This window comes from Chionomys nivalis, chromosome 23 (genome assembly GCF_950005125.1).
Source record: "Chionomys nivalis chromosome 23, mChiNiv1.1, whole genome shotgun sequence".
Lineage (NCBI taxonomy): Eukaryota > Metazoa > Chordata > Mammalia > Rodentia > Cricetidae > Chionomys > Chionomys nivalis.
Window position 1 is genome coordinate 5595552 of NC_080108.1, and position 17708 is coordinate 5613259.

General features: G+C 38.7%; 1 pseudogene; it reads left to right on the plus strand.

Annotated features, from left to right (window-relative positions):
- LOC130865535 (high mobility group protein B1-like) overlaps nucleotides 1-17708 on the plus strand; it is a 33075-nt pseudogene that overhangs the window by 13042 nt on the left and 2325 nt on the right.

Consider the following 17708-nt stretch of genomic DNA (forward strand, 5'->3'; position numbering starts at 1 on the left):
ATGTCCCTTGTAGAGTCGTACAAGGCAATGTGTTGCCTTGCTAGTTGTCTGTATATATAGACCCTTGATCCACTTGTAATCAAGATGGTTTCTGCTAAGTCCTTGAATTCAGCAATGACACAAAAAGTCCGGCTAGAATAAAAGGCAAAAATAATGGAAAGGAGAAAGAAAAAATAGAATACACATAAAAATAAGCGTGACAAAAATTCTGAAAACTTTAATAGAATGTACAAAATATTTAATAAGGTAGTAAGGAGAAGGTAGAAGAAACAATTCTTAACTCTTGATCTTTTTGTGTTTGCGAGAATATTCCATCACTTCCCTAAGTCCAACACTCTCAGCTATTGCAAACACCGTCTGTGAGAACATGACTTAGTGCTCATCTAACTCGCTTCAATTGAAAAGACGTTTAAATTTTAACAGTTTTGCAGGGAATGGACACGTTAACAACCTGTGCATTTTCTGACATTTGACTTAATTTACAGCTCAATGAACTTGTCTCTGACTGTCTGAAACTGACACTTAATATTTATTCTTTTTCACCTCTGCTTCCTGTTAATGATCTTGAACACTAATAAAGTTTTACAAGAGTTGTGACTTCCTGACCAAGCATAATCTCGCTCATCAGTGGGAAAGCAGTGAGCACCACACTTGAAACCAAGAGCACACTGAATATTGCAAGAATATGTGTTTTACTTTTAACTCTTCTTTATTTTTCTAAATAAACTATTAGTGCTTAAGAAGCTTTGGGGCATAACTTCAACTACATATTTATAACAATTTTAACATATATTGCCTTTAGGCTCAAGTTCTAGAATCAATTTGCCAAACTTAGATGGGCTTGATTGTGTAAGACCCCACAAATTGAGTAACAGCAGAAGGCAGACACATATAGGAAAATAAATTTTTTTTCAAAATCAAATATATGTTGTAGATTTAATTTACTACTGCTAGAAAATGAGAGAGAAGGAGGAGAAAAAATGGAGGGGAAGAGAGAGAGAGAGAGAGAGAGAGAGAGAGAGAGAGAGAGAGAGACAGAGACAGAGACAGAGACAGAGACAGAGAGAGAGGTGAGAAATAGAATGAGAGGAGGGAGAGAGACAGAGAGACCAGGTCACCAGGTGTTAACGGTCTATTCTTCTGAGCCCTTAGATAGTTCTGTGTAAGCTATCAGAGGCAAACACTCCTGTATAGATGGATGGTTTTTCATTTCATGCTCTTTCATATCTTGCTAAAGCTGGGACTTCAAACACCAATTCAATTTCCACGTAAGTTGGACGAAGCCATTGATTCCCATATATATCTCCTGTCCCGAGGCCAATATTAACATCACACACCAGATGATTGGATCCATTTCATGTTTTGCCTTTGGTATCATCTTATCACTCAACAATAGAAAATGAAAAAAATAACGACACTACTTAAGCTCTGCAAGAGAAGGTCATTTGTAAGATAAGAGGTAATGTTTGTTTATCCTCGAAGTCTGTTAATCTTTTCCTCCATCAGCTAGGACCAGATACAATGAAAAGTTTTATTCTTGAATCTGTTCATCTCGGAAGTAAAGTGAGTGTCTGTAATATGGTGTGTGTTGGCGTGTATGTGTGTGAGAGAATTTTAAACTTCCACAGTTCTGTTAGTATGCATTCAATGCTATATAGAATAAACTAAGGTCTGTGAAGTGTCTAAACTCCATGTATTTCCTTTCATACACTGTTTATCATTCCAACTATCAATGCCTAGAACCCTGCATTGGTTTCACCTCGATCTAATCATGATTTAGTGATGAGCTGGCCCACACCTGTGCCATTGCCACTGAATTAGAATTTCCATATTTTCATAGTTTTCACCAAATAGAATCCCTGAGTCTGGATCTGCTCTCACAATAGTGTTTTTAAAGGCTAATCTTTATTTCTGACTTCAATGGATTTAGGATCATCATGGAAAGATACCTATAGGCATGAAAACGGGAATATTTCCCAAAATGTTTCATTGAAAAGAGAAAAACAAGATATTAAATGTGGATTATACTATTACAAGGGTTGAGATCCCGAGACCAAATCAAAGGAAATGAATTTGTGAGCCCAGTGACGTCAGTCCTCACTGTTTCCTGACTGTAGCCACAATGTGGCTACTCATATCTCCTCATTCTTTTGATGTCACCCCTTCTCTGCCAAAAAGAATGCTGTCCCCTCAAATTAAAAGCAAAAGTAAACTCTTTCTCCTTAATTTACTTCTTTGGGGATGCTTGGCCACATCAAGAGAAAAGTAACTAACTCTCTTCCCCACCCAGTCAAATCACTTTCGCTTTCATATTTAACCCCATATTCACAGGCAGTAATAGACCACTGTGTCTATGCCCTGAGAATTAAAATGTATTGAAAAAATCAAGTACTCAGATATAAAACAATATGAATATCTTCTGACAGTCTTGAAGTAAGAAATCTACGCTATGTGAATGTGATTAGACATATCACCTAAAGATATATAAAAAGTCAGAGAATGGAGAGACGGCTCAATAGTTAAGAGCACTGGTTGCTCTTCCAGAGGAGCCAGGTTCAGTTCCCATATGAGAGCAGCTCACAGCTGCCTGTAACTACAGTTCCAAGGGATTGTAAACCCTTTGGGCCTCTAAGAGCACCAGGCATACATGTGGTACAAAGACATAATTACAGACAAAGCACACTTACACACAAATTTTTAATTATAAAAAGAAATATCAAAGTTAAATTCCTGAGAAAACATCTCAAAATGAGAGTTTGAAGAATTTGGGGTATCTTAGACTAGACAAGATATTCTGTGTTGAATCTGATGGAAACAATATTATGAACTAAATTCCAAATAAACTATCAACATCATTGTACAATGTGTAGACAGAGGATGATAAGAGAAGGGAGTTTGGAAGCTTAGAGTAGAGGGTTAATAAACCTGGCAACTGATAGTGTGTCTCCAAAACCCTACTGAAAACAAAGACGTGGAACACAGCAAGTCATGTTTCTATCTCTTTTTCCTGTAACAGGCATCACATTGCCACACAGACCTAATTTGAGTTGTTTCAAATTTTATGTACATATAGAAGATAAGATATAAAAGGGATGCAGAAAACCAAAGGTGGATAGCATTCTAATTTAGAAGCAGGCTAGATTTCTTAGATTAAACAATACTGTCCACAAAAGAAAATGAGTACTAATTTGGACTTATTAAATTTTGCTTTTAACAGAACCTCTCAATAAGAAAAAGAAAGCCATACTTCATTGACTCAGGCGAAATGTGGTAAAGCTCATATCCAACAAACCACCTACCTCGAGCTATTATTTCCATGTGCTGGATGGTCCTGTATTTTAACATTGCATTTGCTTGAGAAATATCCAGGATACCACTAATAACACCTGTGGGAGTCTCTTTAAGTCCTTTCCAGAAATCATTACGTCAAGAGGTCCCAGACCTTAGTAACAGTTTAACAAATGATGGGTTCAGAATTCTAGTAGACTCTTTATAGGAACTGGAACTGTGGAGGATGAGATACAGCTGGAGGAAGCAGGTCCCTGAAGGCATTTTTAAAGGACACCCCTTATTCAGGTTTCATCTGCTTCGCTTTTCCTAGACATCACAACTTAAATAGCTCTCTCCCATTCGGCCCTCACAACCATATGGAGAAATTCCACTGGGTACATGAGCTAAATTAAAGCAAACAAACAAATTTAAAAAAAGGACTTGGATTAAATTGTTCTGCAGATCTTTTTGACACAACAATGAAAACAACTGAACACACTTCAGTAATACATATGAAAGTAAAAGTGAGGGGGACAGGTTCCAGCAGGACAGCTCATGACTGAAGCACTTGCCTCCTACTATGGGACCTGAGTTCAATTCACCTACATTGTGGATCCCCAGCATCCACATAGTAAAGGAAAACCATGACTCTCTCAGACTGTCTTGAAACCTCCAGATGTACACCATGGTCCACATGTACACACACACACATACACACACACACACACACACTAAGTACATATACACGTAAACACACACACAAGCATACACATAGACACATACACATGTACATACACATAGATACACTCACACATGCAATCACAGACACACAGACACACAAGCACATTCACACAGGTACACACACTCACACAAACACACACATAGATACATACACTTGCACACACACAGGTATATACACTCACAAGGGCAGAAACATACACATGCACAAACAATCTCACACAGGCATATGCACACACTTTTACACACATATACACACAGGCACCATACATATACATGCAAACACCCAGGGACACACACATAAACATACTCACACAAACACACACACATAGACACATACACATTTATATACACAGAGACACACAGTCACACATGCAATCACAGAAGCACACACAAAGACACACAAGCACACACACAAGCACACAAAACTCAAACACATAGACACATACACGTGCACACAGACAGAAACACTCACTCACACGTATAATCAAAGATGCACACACAGAGACACACAAGCACACACATAGATACACTCACATAAGCACACACATTCATACAAAAACACACACATAAAGCCGGGCAGTGGTGGCGCACGCCTTTAATCCCAGCACTTGGGAGGCAGAGGTAGGCGGATCACTGTGAGTTCGAGACCAGCCTGGTCTACAAGAGCTAGTTCCAGGACAGGCTCCAAAACCACAGAGAAACCCTGTGTCGAAAAACCAAAAAAAAAAAAAACACACACACACACACAGACATACACACATGCGCACACACAGGCACATACACTCACACAGGCAGACACATACACATGCACATACATATGCATGCAGTCACATAAACTCACATAGGCAGACACATACACATGTACACACTATTATACAGGCATATATACACATGTACACATACATGCACACAGGTAACACACACATGCAAACATACAGGCATACACACACACACACACAAACACAGATTTGACCAGATTTTTCACTGTAACAACACTCTTTGTCATAGAAGCTTGGAAGTCTTCACCAGTCTGACAAGCTTTGAGACCTGGTTTAGTAGTTAAGTGTTAGTCTTGCAAAATGCTTGCATGTTGGCACTTGTAATATCTATCTGGGATAGGAGACTGTAGGAGAGACACCACTATGGTTAATTTCTGCACTTTCCCAAGTTAGCATCCAGGTGGTCACCAGGCCTCTGAGGGTATGAAGAGAAAGTTAGGTCGTCTCAGGTTAAATCCTCTGAATTCCCTCTACAGACTTGTGAGCTAATGAAAAGGAGTTATGATACTGAATTTGGTAGTTTTCCCATGTAGGATTATTATAATACACAACAGACAAATTGCCCAACATGGAATGGGCTGCACTAGCCTGAATTGAAGCTGAGTACATTTGAGCCTCTGAATCTTACAGTAATAAAGCTTCGTGCTGTACTTTTGGATACTATGAGGAAAAGCTCTGTCTGCCCTGAGTAACAATGAAGCAAGGAGCCACTTCCAATTCCTACCCTGAAGTACAAATGTGTATCTGTTATACTGTGCTTTATGGCCTTTCTTAAACTTGGTTAGAGACCCAATATGTTTTACCACAGAATAACAGAGAATTTAATATCTGATAAGTGTATGCGCTTCTATATTGACTGATTGTGTTCCTTGAATCTTTAGTGCTATGAAGAGATTTCTGAGGGGTCACTGATAATATAATAAGGCAAAATTTTTCTAGGTATTAAAATACTACTCTGTACCTCGTAATACTCATAATTATTATAAATTAAATAAATGTTTGTATATTTAAAGAAAAAAATCTGGTTATATAGATTTGATCATTACATATCAGTTCTTTTATTCCATATATATAATTAAGATAAAAATTATAAAAGAAAAAATGAGGCTTATAAGCAGATGAGGCAGACAGACATTCTTTCTAAAATTTAATAAAAAAAATTAGTTTTATCTTTTGCTAGTTGGTATCCTTGATATAAGACAATGGTTTCCTTGGAAATATATGATAAGTAGAAAAGTGATAGCAATGTAATAAGTAGATGGATGGCAAGTCATCCATATACCTTAACTCTGTTATTTCTAAAGAGGATAGCCTGGTTTTCAGAATGGAGAAATGGCATTACATTTATTAGGTACAACATATCCTTTCAGACATACAAATCACTCATTCACCTATAATTTTAACTCCAAAAGGGATCTTTTTAAGTTTCATATTTCCATACAAAGTTACATCATCCTGACCAAACAGGCTATATTTAGGAATATATATGTGTTTATAACAGTTAGTGAATAAAGAGGCCATGAATTTGAAGCAAAGGAGGAAGAGGCATGTAACATGCTTTCAGGAAAAAGAGAGGGAAGGGAGAAGTTTTGGAATTATATTATACTCTCAGAGAAAAGAAAAGTTTTATGATTGCAAAGATGTCAGGGGATAGAATAGAGGCTGCTTATGGTTAGCATTCCCTCATACAAGAAAACACAATTTTCTTCCATTATCACAAATTGAATATATAAACTGCACATAAGGAACTGCAGTTTCATGGATCAATATCTAAAGCAGGAGTTTTAGCCGGGCGGTGGTGGCACACGCCTTTAATCCCAGCACTCCGGAGGCAGAGGCAGGTGGATCTCTGGGAGTTCGAGGCCAGCCTGGTCTACAAGAGCTAGTTCCAGGACAGGCCCCAAAGCTACAGAGAAACCCTGTCTCGAAAAACAAAAAAATAAATAAATAAAAAATAAATAAAGCAGGAGTTTTCAACCAGTAGGTCACAACCCCTTTAAGGTTCTCTAAGACCACTGGAAAAAAACACAGATATTTACATTACAATTCATAACAGCAGAAAATTACAATTATGTGGTAGCACTGATAATAATTTTATGGTTTAGCAGTCACCACTAACTGTATTAAATGATCTCTGCATTAGGAAGGTTGAAATCCATGGATCTAGAGACTGCTCTATTTATCACCAACAAATACCAGCAAAATAATCATGAAATGAATGTCCTGTCTGCAAAAGCAACAAAACAGAGAATAGAAACAATATGGAAACCAACTTACAGCATCAATTTCATAACATTCTTTAATGAATTTGTTGATAAAGAGCATCAAGATACTAATGCATTGCTAGGCTTTTCTGGTAGCTAGCCATAGCTGTTACGGAACTGTATTAATCAGATTTTTTTCACCCATTATCCAACCCCTCACTTGCTCTAAATCATAAGGAGCTGTGGTGTTGCCAGTCATTGAAGACCAGCCCCAGAGAGTATGGGTCAGACCCAGCAGGGCAGACAAACATACTTGAAAAATAATCACACAAATATCTCAGCTACATATTGCATAGAGTACTAGTTAATTGTTATATATAATGTTTTACTGCTTTCAGATTGTTCGGATGATGTATCTGAACTCCATAAGATCATCCACTGTTTCATAATTACGGTGAAACTTGGTAAAGTAACAGAACTACTCGGGACACATCCATGACACAGTTCTGAGACAGCTTAGCATTTCTTCGCAGCCATGAGTGAAAAAAAAAATTATCCTCTGCTAGATTACAGCTCTTAGAAGTCACATAGTGTTTCCGATTTTTTTTTTTTTTTTTTTTTTGGTTTTTCGAAACAGTGTCTCTCTGTAGCTTTGGTGCCTATCCCAGAACTAGCTCTTGTAGACCAGGCTGGCCTCGAACTCCCAGAGATCCGCCTGCCTCTGCCTCCCGAGTGCTGGGATTAAAGGCGTGCGCCACCACAGCCCGGTTCAAATGTTTTTAAAAGATTAAATATATATCACCAGTATATAATTAAGTGCCTAACAGAAATGATGCAAATCATAATATTATTTAGTGGTATTATCAGTATTGCTACTAATAATGCGTGTTAAAACTGAAAAAGGATCTTCCCAAGTTGACTTAAGTTAAATAATGGGCCAGTAGGACCAGGATCTAACCTTGTTGGAGCCCATTCCCTATGGTGGGAGGCCATTCTCAGCCTTAATGCATAAGGGGAGGAGCTTGATCCTGCCACAGCTTAATGTGACAGACTTTTTTGACTCCCTACAGGAGGCCTTACCTATTGGGAGGAATGGATGGGGGAAGGGGAGGAGAGAGGGGGCAGGAGGGGAGGTGGGAGGGAGAACCGTGGTTGAATGTAAAATAAAGGAAAAAAAGAAAATAGGTTAATTAATTAATTATTAATTAGAACCACATGATAAATCCAGAAATGTTTTTTGGACTGAAATATAGTTTTTTATGATTTCTCTACGTTTATTTCTTTTGATTTAACAATACCTGACTATTTGCTTGTGACTCTTTTATGTACTGATTCTGAGTTCCAAACTGAGTTGGGATTTGAAATAACATTTTTCACTTGGATCCTGGTTGTTCCAATCCTGGTATCTTTATGTTTTCATTCCAGGCTGTATTGGGCATTAAGGTCAGGGCCAGAGGGAGGATTCTCTAAGTCTTGGATCAGGAGTGCAGCATGCAAACAAGGAAGCTTACCAACAGGGCTCCTGTTCAAAAGATTATATCACCCCACAGAACAAAGAGGAGGTTACTAGGACTAATCCACAAACCACACACTAGAGCTCTCCCTGAAGGGTAAAACATGCACATTGTTAAAACCCAGTACAAAATACTGCACCAGACTATGATCAAAGACATTTCACATTCATTCCAGGAATATTTTCCTGGAGCAATGTAATTGGTATTTCTAGGATTGGCTGTAGGTTTTAAGTTATGTCTATACCAATAAATTTTGGCTTCAAATAATTGCAGAAATGAGGAAGAACCTAAGACTAAGCCTGGCCCAATAATAACTTCTTTGCATTCACATATGAAATAGAAATAATATGCCCATCTACCACAAAGCAAGTGGTACAGTGCATAGAAGAGATCTGTATCATGCTTGGCATTCTTTCTTCACATGTGTATACTGTATGTTCTGCTCATTTTTGTGTTCATTTTATATTTATGTGTCTCTTTAACAAATTGAGAAGTCCTAGAATGTAGGGTTCAGTTTTTGTTCAACTATTTCAATAAATTAGAGTTTGGCACACATTATACAGGAAAGAAATGTTTGCCAAATAAAGTAATACATGATTATTATTTAATGGTGTCAAGATATTATCCATTTAAGTTGACAGATTATACTTGTGCAGAAACCTGGTAGAGATAAAGCTCACTGAAACTCTGCCTAAAGTGGCAAGAATCTGAGACCCAGTCCGAGAGAAGACAGTTTCTGGACACACAACCCTAAAGTAACCTTCAAAATACATGTTAGAAAACCAGTATGAAAAAAGGAAATAAGGAATATCTAGGACACAGATGGTTTCTTTTCTTCTTATGTACAAAAATCAGTGACTTCTTATACACATAATTTTACCTTTTAAATATCTTAAATACAGGTGCCTTCACTTAAAGAAATTCTGCACTGAATGAACTTGAACAGTTCCTTGAAATCAGTGATTTCCATCTGCCTCTTTTGGCTGCCCAAAATCTCTGACTGTAGGAAACAGATGTGAAAGTAACATATGATTGTACCAAACTCCTCTAGGATTGGGTTTTCAATCATCTGTACTTGGGCCGTGATTTGCATCTAAACCAGAACAAATAAAGCTTTCTCAAGAGGAAATAAAACAATTTCATTGGTTTTGGATTTATTAAATGAAAACAATAGAGCATATATATATATATATATATATATATATATATATATATATATGTCCATCCAAGCATCCATCCATCCACCTATACCATATGGAGGCAACAACAGAGAGATACAGCAGCATATAATTTGGAGGTAATCAAAAATGGCTTTTAGAAAGAAAGAAACATATGTGAAAGACCATGAATGAATGACAGTTGCTATGGGACAATCATCTTGTTTCTTGTAAAGATTTTTTACATGTCTCTGTAGGAGCTCCTTCTGTATTTGTGTTGCTTTCATTGGTTAAATAAAGAAACTGCCTTGGCATTTTGATAGGGCAGTACTTAGATAGGTGGGAATACAGAACTGAATGCTGGGAGGAAGAAGGCAGACAGAGAGAGTGACCGCTATGGAGCCAGCCACCAGGTCAGACATGCTGAATCTCTCCTGGTAAGCCACAACCTCATGGTGCCATACAGATTATTAGAAATGGGTTGAATCAAGATGTAAGAGTTAGCCAATAAGGGGCTGGAGATAATGGGCCAGGCAGTGTTTTAATTAATATAGTTTTCTGTGTGGTTATTTAGGGGACTAAGCTAGCCAGGCGGCGGGATGCGGCCCATGCCTCCTACTACAAGAATACTTTGGGTTTGTGAAAACATAAATTTTAGAGATATGTATTGTACAAACAGTAGCATATTTATGTCAGAATGACTGTGACAGATGTTTTTGCACAATGAAAAGTATTTTTAGGACTATGGAAGACAGCATGAGAGAGAAATCTGATTAACATGTATTTGTCCTCACACTTTATAAATTGCAGGTACACACCTTAATAACTTGTGTTTGTGTTTTACTGAAATTTGTTTGGTGAGGTTGTCCTTTTAAACTGCCCAAACCTCTCAGTTGTCAAACTGTATCAGAGATCTATGAGAAGGATAAAATTTTACTTGAGTTATTGATTAAAAAGTGACAGAGAACTTACTTGGCTAGAGCTACTCCTCAGAGTCCTCCATGGTCACTGAAGGTCATATTTTTTTCTGTTTAGCACAGGTCCTGCCAGGTTCCAGAAGATCCTGTGGGCTATGAAATCTTTTGAAAGACAAGCCTACCTTGACCTGAGCAGCTAGGCTGTCGATTCCAGCGATTCTACCCACTATCTAGAGAGTTTCAGTTTAGACGAAAGACAGTTTTCCCCAGTGGTCAGCACTTGGCAGTTGAAACAAATTGTGGATGGACGTTGTTCTGTGCCCATTTGTCTTCTTTCTTCTTTGGAGGAAATAGAGTGCTGCTGCTAGGAGCCAATCTGTCTTTTTTTGTTATGACAAGTTTTTTAATAATTAAATATTTAAATGCCACATTCCTCACATCTCTGAGCAGTTGAGGACTGTTTACTGGGTATAGATGAGTTATAATTATAGTATAGAATCTGCCTGGAGAGCTGAGTCCAAGCTTGACTGTATTGGCTGTCAACTTAACAGGTAAAACAGAGTTGGATTAAGAGACTTAAAAGTACATACCAATTTAAAACATAAGATTTATTGCTTTGTAGTTTGAAATGAGATAAAATGAATAGACAATTATAACATTTTATAGTAAATATAAATGTATTTAAGTTACATATACACACACAGTGAACAGGAATTAAGTAAAGTGGATGCTTTGGTGAGCCCTACCAAATGCATGCCAGTGCACAAAACACACATGCAACAGAGTCAGCACGGGAGAACCAGGAATACCTCAATAAAGATGGCAGGACATGGTCACGTGACCTGGCTCTCAGTTAAAATGGCAGTGAAGTCACCTGACCTCAGTTAAGATGGCAGTAAGGTCACCTGACCTCAGTCAAAATTGCAACAGTCCATATTGCATGGAGAAACCATGTTTTTTGAGCTGTGGAAGTTTTAAACATAATAACAAGAAACCTAGAGGCATGATCTACCCTGTTGTTGAGCTGCTGCGCCACAAGCCACAGCAGGGAGCAAGGCAGAAACTGATAACAGCTGCCTTGCAGATCTGACTAATCTTGTCTGTTTCCACAGGACCAGTGGTAGTGATGGCAGGGATAGTTTGAGGAAAAGCAGAGCTAGCAGGATACTGGCAGAGTGTTTACAGGTGGGTGACTGATAGTTTGATGGTTTATACTATAGCTGAAAATGTGCAAACATCACAGGACCTATAGGAGGACATCTCCTCTCTACAGATGGAGTATTAATGAAACAGTGACACCATAAAGACTATGGGAAAACATCTCTTCCCTACAGACAGGGTGTGGATGAAGTCTGACTGGCTCCACATCCAGATGACTCTGAAACAAGAGGCTAGAGGACATTCCAAGCAGTGCCTCACAGTGGGGACCACTTATGAGTGGTCCAAAAGAAAAGAAAAAAGAAAGGAGAAATAAAAATTTGAGGGACCCCGGGCCCCAAATCTAATGCACCACACAGTCTGTGCAGTGCTAGCACAGGACTAACCTGTTTAGTCCAATCATGTTTTTAGCTATGGGAAGCAACTAGAGATGAATGTCAGTGAAGGGCTCAACCACAGCTGTGAAGACTGTGGTTGGGGGCTAGAAGGGGAAAATTTATCACCAAAGCCACTGGTGTGTGTAGAGGCTGGCATTCAAGCAGATAGAATGTAGAGCTGTTGTAAAGAAACCTGGTTCTGGAGCCCAGAGTTCTACATGTTCTCAGCTGGCCCACCTGAAAGCTGGAGGGAATGTGAGAGAGCCTGTCCGAGTCACAAGCACCAAATGTTATGGTAAAAATAAAACGCTGGGTTCCCTGAGTGGCTTATGGGCCATGAGGGCCAGAGGATCCTAAGCAGGGACCCAGGTGGTGAGTGAGAGACAGAAATAGATAGATGATAGATAGATAGATAGATAGATAGATAGATAGATAGATAGATAGATAGATAGGCACGCCATGCAGAGTGAGGTTGGATAATTATTTAGTGGGTTAAAAAAGGGAAGTGGGAAGAGGAGGGTGAAAGAGCAGAGAGAGGCAGAGAGAGAGAGAGAGAAAGAGAAACAGAGAGGAGAGCAGAGAGGAGAGGAGCCAAAGCAGCAGCTAACTCTTTAAGAGAGAGACAAAAAGGAAGGAACTCAGGCTAGAAGCAAAAAGAAGATCTGCTTTCCTCAGTGGACAGGGGAGGGAGTGGTCAGGGCTTGTGTCGTAAAGGAACAGGACAGACCATTAAAATGTACACATGTGCAAAGAAGTATCTCTCACATATTACACTCTAATCTGTGATAGTAACTAGAGGAAACACCAGTGCTCATTAGGAGAGAAAAACCATAAGTCTAGCAGTTGATAAGACCTGAGCATCACAGACGTTTACCCTAATAGGTTTCTGGGCAACCTCGGAATTCCAGAGCATATGACCAATGCCAAGTTATTATGTAAACATAAAATTAGCTACCATTGAATGACTATGGCATCAGGGCTAGAAAATTAAGTGAGTTGCCTCAGAGTCATATAGTAAAAAGATACAGCCAGAAGTGCAAAGCAATTGGTCTGGCCTCAAAGGCTATGTTTTCAACAAGCATACTGGAACATATTGTCCAGGAGCCACAAACCTGAAAAGCCATGAAACATCCCACCACCAAGGAATTCCTCGCTCTGTGCCACTCTCACTGGGACTCCTTTGTGTGGACAGAAGTGCATTGAGTTCTTGTCCCAAAAAGGGCAGAGTGTAATGTCCTCTCCATGAGCATGTGGCTGCATCCAAAGCTTTCCTATTGGCCAAACAGATGCCCTGCCAGATGGTAGACGCTTGGACATGAGATGTACTGTGGAAGGCAGCCAGAACTTTAGCTTTGTAACTGTTGTAAATGTCACTGTCTCTCAGACTAGACAGCTGGACAGAGTACCCAGAGCCAAGCAGGTGTTAACCAGGCAGCACATGGTTTCATTTCCAGAGGGAAGAAAACTGCAGGGCATGGAGATACACCCAGCACTGCGAGCTTGGAAGAGTTTTGTCTGTTCTGCCGATCAGCAGAATTCAATACACCTGCAAGTCAGGGGACCATCGAGGAAAATTTTGATTATTCACTTATTATTTCTATTTACACAGGACCCTAGATACTCAGTAGTTACAGATCTATGTCCTAACTACCTGCTCATCGTTTATTCTGTGACAAAACTAAGAGCTTGTCTTTTTCCTCCATGAAGACTTTCTTGATCTTGTCTAAGAGTTAACTAGGTGACAACCAGGCTCTTTTGATGTTCAGACCTATAGGGGGAAAAGATATTATATCGCATAGTTGGAGGTTAATATAGAAAGAACTACACAGGGCACATAGGAGTAAATGGTAGCCTTGACACAGCCACACAAAGTTTCCTCAGCAAGAAACGCTTTGATGGTCCTCAATGTTTAAGCATTTACAAAGCATAATTGAAGAAAATCAAAGAATGTTAAGACCTGAGGCTGAGAGTTCTCACTACGGGAGGCTCTGAACAGTTTAGTATAGATAGGGCAAGAAGCTTTGCAGACGTATGTTGGTGTGGATTTGCTATGTAATAGAATATGCTCTCCCTCGGAGGTACACATCAGCAGGCTGTGGTGCTCTGGTTATAGCCTCAAGACTGGCTTACTCATTTGCTGGGGTTGTGTTCTAAATAGCGTTTGACTGGAGGCACTGTTCATCACTTGGTCATCTTCCTTCCAAAACCAGCAGGAAAAATTCTTCTCATGGTGTCAGAAACATAAAAAGAATTTTTAAAAAGCCAGGTCAAAAATCTAATCACTGCTTCTTAAAGTACTGCCCATGCCACATGAGCTCCTATCTAAAGAATGTCACATGGTTTGTCTTGAGACAGAGTAAAGGGTGAAGGGATGGCACTGTGGAAGTGTTAAGACTCTGAAGTCCTCAGCAAACAAGAAAAGTAACTGAGACTGTTGGAAAAGGCAAGCAGGAAACAGATTATGGGATGCAGTATATACTGGGCTAATGATACTTTCACTTTCTCTTGTCCTGAAAGACACATGGGCTTAAGAACAATTTAAATAAAGATTGTTATGCTACATGTGCATTTTAGACCCTGTATCTGATTCCTATATAGAAGACAAACTGGAAACTGTCAGATAGAAATGAAAGTGTGCTGAACTTTCCTTCCATTTTCTTTCCTTTTATATATGATTAGGATGGTTTGGGATATTCTTCTTGAAGGTTTTGCTAGAATTATACTGCAATCCATCTGGTCCTGTTTATTCACTGGGAGACTTAACTACTTCTTCAATAGTAGTGCTGATTATGAGTCTGTTAAATTTAATTATTTCATCTTAGTTTATCTTTTGTATGTTGTATGCAACTAGGCATTCACCCATTTCTTTTAGGTTTTGCAAAGTCATGGAATAAAGGTTTATAAAGTGTGTCCTTTGATTTTCTGAATTTCTTTGAAATCTGCTGTAATGTCTCTGTAATTTGAGTCTTCTCTATCTCGTTGCTAATTTGACTAAGACCTTGTCAATCTTGACTAATTTTTGCAAAGAATCAGATTTTTAACTGATTTTAATTTGCTTCTGTTTTATTAATTTTAGCCCTGATTTTGATTATTTCTCCTGGTATACTATTTTGAGATTTGATTTTCTCTTGTCTTTTGAAGGCTTGAAAGTACATCATTAAATTATTAATTTGAGATATTTCAAATTATTAGATGTAGGTACATAGTGCTATAAACCTTCCTCTTAGGGCCATCTGTAGTGGGCCCCTTAGACTTTGTGTTGTGTTTTCATACCCAGAAAGACAAATATTGTACATTGTCATTCATATTCAGATCCTAGCCTTACTCAAAAACTTTTGTTCTGTGTGTTTAACTTAGAACACAAGTGGAAGCCAGTAAACTTTTATTTGGAGAGGATCATGTTGAGGGTGGGGAGATGGTTGGTTATATGTAGAATAAAAATAGTGAGGTGCGTATAAAGGGCTTAAGTAGGGAGGGGTATAGATTAGAGTGAAAATCAGGGGGTGAATGGGAAGGGATGGGTATTAAAAGCCTTATGGAAACCTATCTCATAACCAAGTTTAATAAAATGCAGGTGGAAGAGCAGTAGAACACATGTGAAATTGAAGACATTGGGTAAGTTGTAAAGGATAGAAAACTAAGCAGAATGAGACAGGCGAGTGAGGAAGACAAGGGAGTAGTGGATTGGGTTCACCAAAACTAAGATTTTGTTTTTAAATCTTAAGGAAATTAACCAGTTATAAAGTTGATTTCAAAATACAGCTTAAAAAGAAAATAATTCAAATAGAATTATTCTACATGTATGGGCAATGCTGTTTGCAGAATACATGGGTAATTAAATGGAAATTATTATATGAGGTATGAGATACCTGCCAATGAGTTATTATTTATGGACGTACCCCCAGAAGTTTCCAAAACAGCAGAGGCTACTGCCATTGCCCTTGGCCATGCTAACACAACTTACCAGGAATGTTTTTTCCTGCTGGTTAACTTTTACAGTGCTAGGACAGTACGATGGAGGATTTGAGGAAGCAAAGACATCAACACGATTACCCAGTCCTGGACCCTGCATGCTGCAACATAGACGTGCCAGGCAAGATGTACCTACTGGTACAATATCTTGATTGTGATAACTAATTGACTTTCTGATTGGATGTGAAACCTGTTCCACAGGAGGGAATTTCATTCCTGGTACTGTAACTCTGAAAAAAACCTTATGGCTGGGAAGATCATAGACCCTAAGGTAGGATCTACTATTGCTAATTTGCTAAATGACCATCCTGTCAAGTTAGATTTTAAGTGTTTGTACTTATACGGGCTGTTTTCCACTCTGGTAGAAAATCTTCTTTCTGTGTGGACAACAGTTATTGGAGACACAAACTGGTTAAAGCACTAAGAACAAGACACTCACTGTTCACTCCTAAATAAGCATCTCCATTAGCTTCCCAGCCCAGCCAAGCTTCTGGGTACACCCCCGAGGAGGAAACAGGAAGAATGTTAGAGCCAGAAAGCAAAGAATAGTGTTGTGAAATGTTGTATTCTGGATAGGACACAGTTATGATAATAATGAACTCACAGCAGCTACAGCTACCTGAACAAGACCCTGCATGAACCAAACCACCAAAATCCCAATATAAATAGGATATATTTTCTCCAGGGCCAGCCCTTTAATAAGGATTTATTGGCAATGGATAGTTTCTGGGAATAGGAGAATAATTCATTTTTGGAGGATGTGACCTCTGGTAGGCTCACCCACACTCAAATGAATGGCCCCACATATGGGCACACATGGGCAGCAGTAACTGGACTCAGCGGGCTATCAACAACAACAACAACAACAAAAAGACACAACACTGTGAAACATATTGAAAGTAACTCGAGAAAACTGGAGAAACATAGGTTTATGATCATATTTCATTGGATACATTCTCAAAAATAAAGAAAAAAATTTATTGTGAAATAAAACAGTTGAGAATCTCAAAGGGATATATTATAAATAAAGCAGTAGTAGCAGTGGAAGGCATAAAAGTAAATCATTAGATTCAGGTGGTGTATATAGAAAATTAATTAGTATAATATGCAATATTCATAAACTGGTATACAGAGAGGGAAGAAGTAAATTCAAGCTACCTGCTACCATTTCAGCTACTCTGGCTAGACAATGTGCTCCATGAATTCATGTGTACTTGTCTTACTTTTCTGGGGTGATAGAAGCATGTGGCCACCTCCAATGTGTGTGTGTGTGTGTGTGTGTGTGTGTGTGTGTTATAGATCTAAACCCAGATCCTTGTGCATCTGTAGCGGGTTCTTTACCCATAGAGCCACCTCCTCAGGTGCCAAACAATCTTTTTACTTTAGTACTCAAACAGAAAAGAAATTTCATCCTAAAGGGCAAGGAATATTTCTCCCTCACTAGAACCAATGCCTGCTACCTAGAAGAGAGTCTGACAGAGTGTCAATGAATATGTGTCACATGAATCATTAAAAGAAACTCCAGGAAGCATTGGATAATGCCCTTTATATGCCTTTAAATATCACACCTTTCTAAAACAGACTGCCTTCTAACCAACTGCTGTAATCACTAACCAACC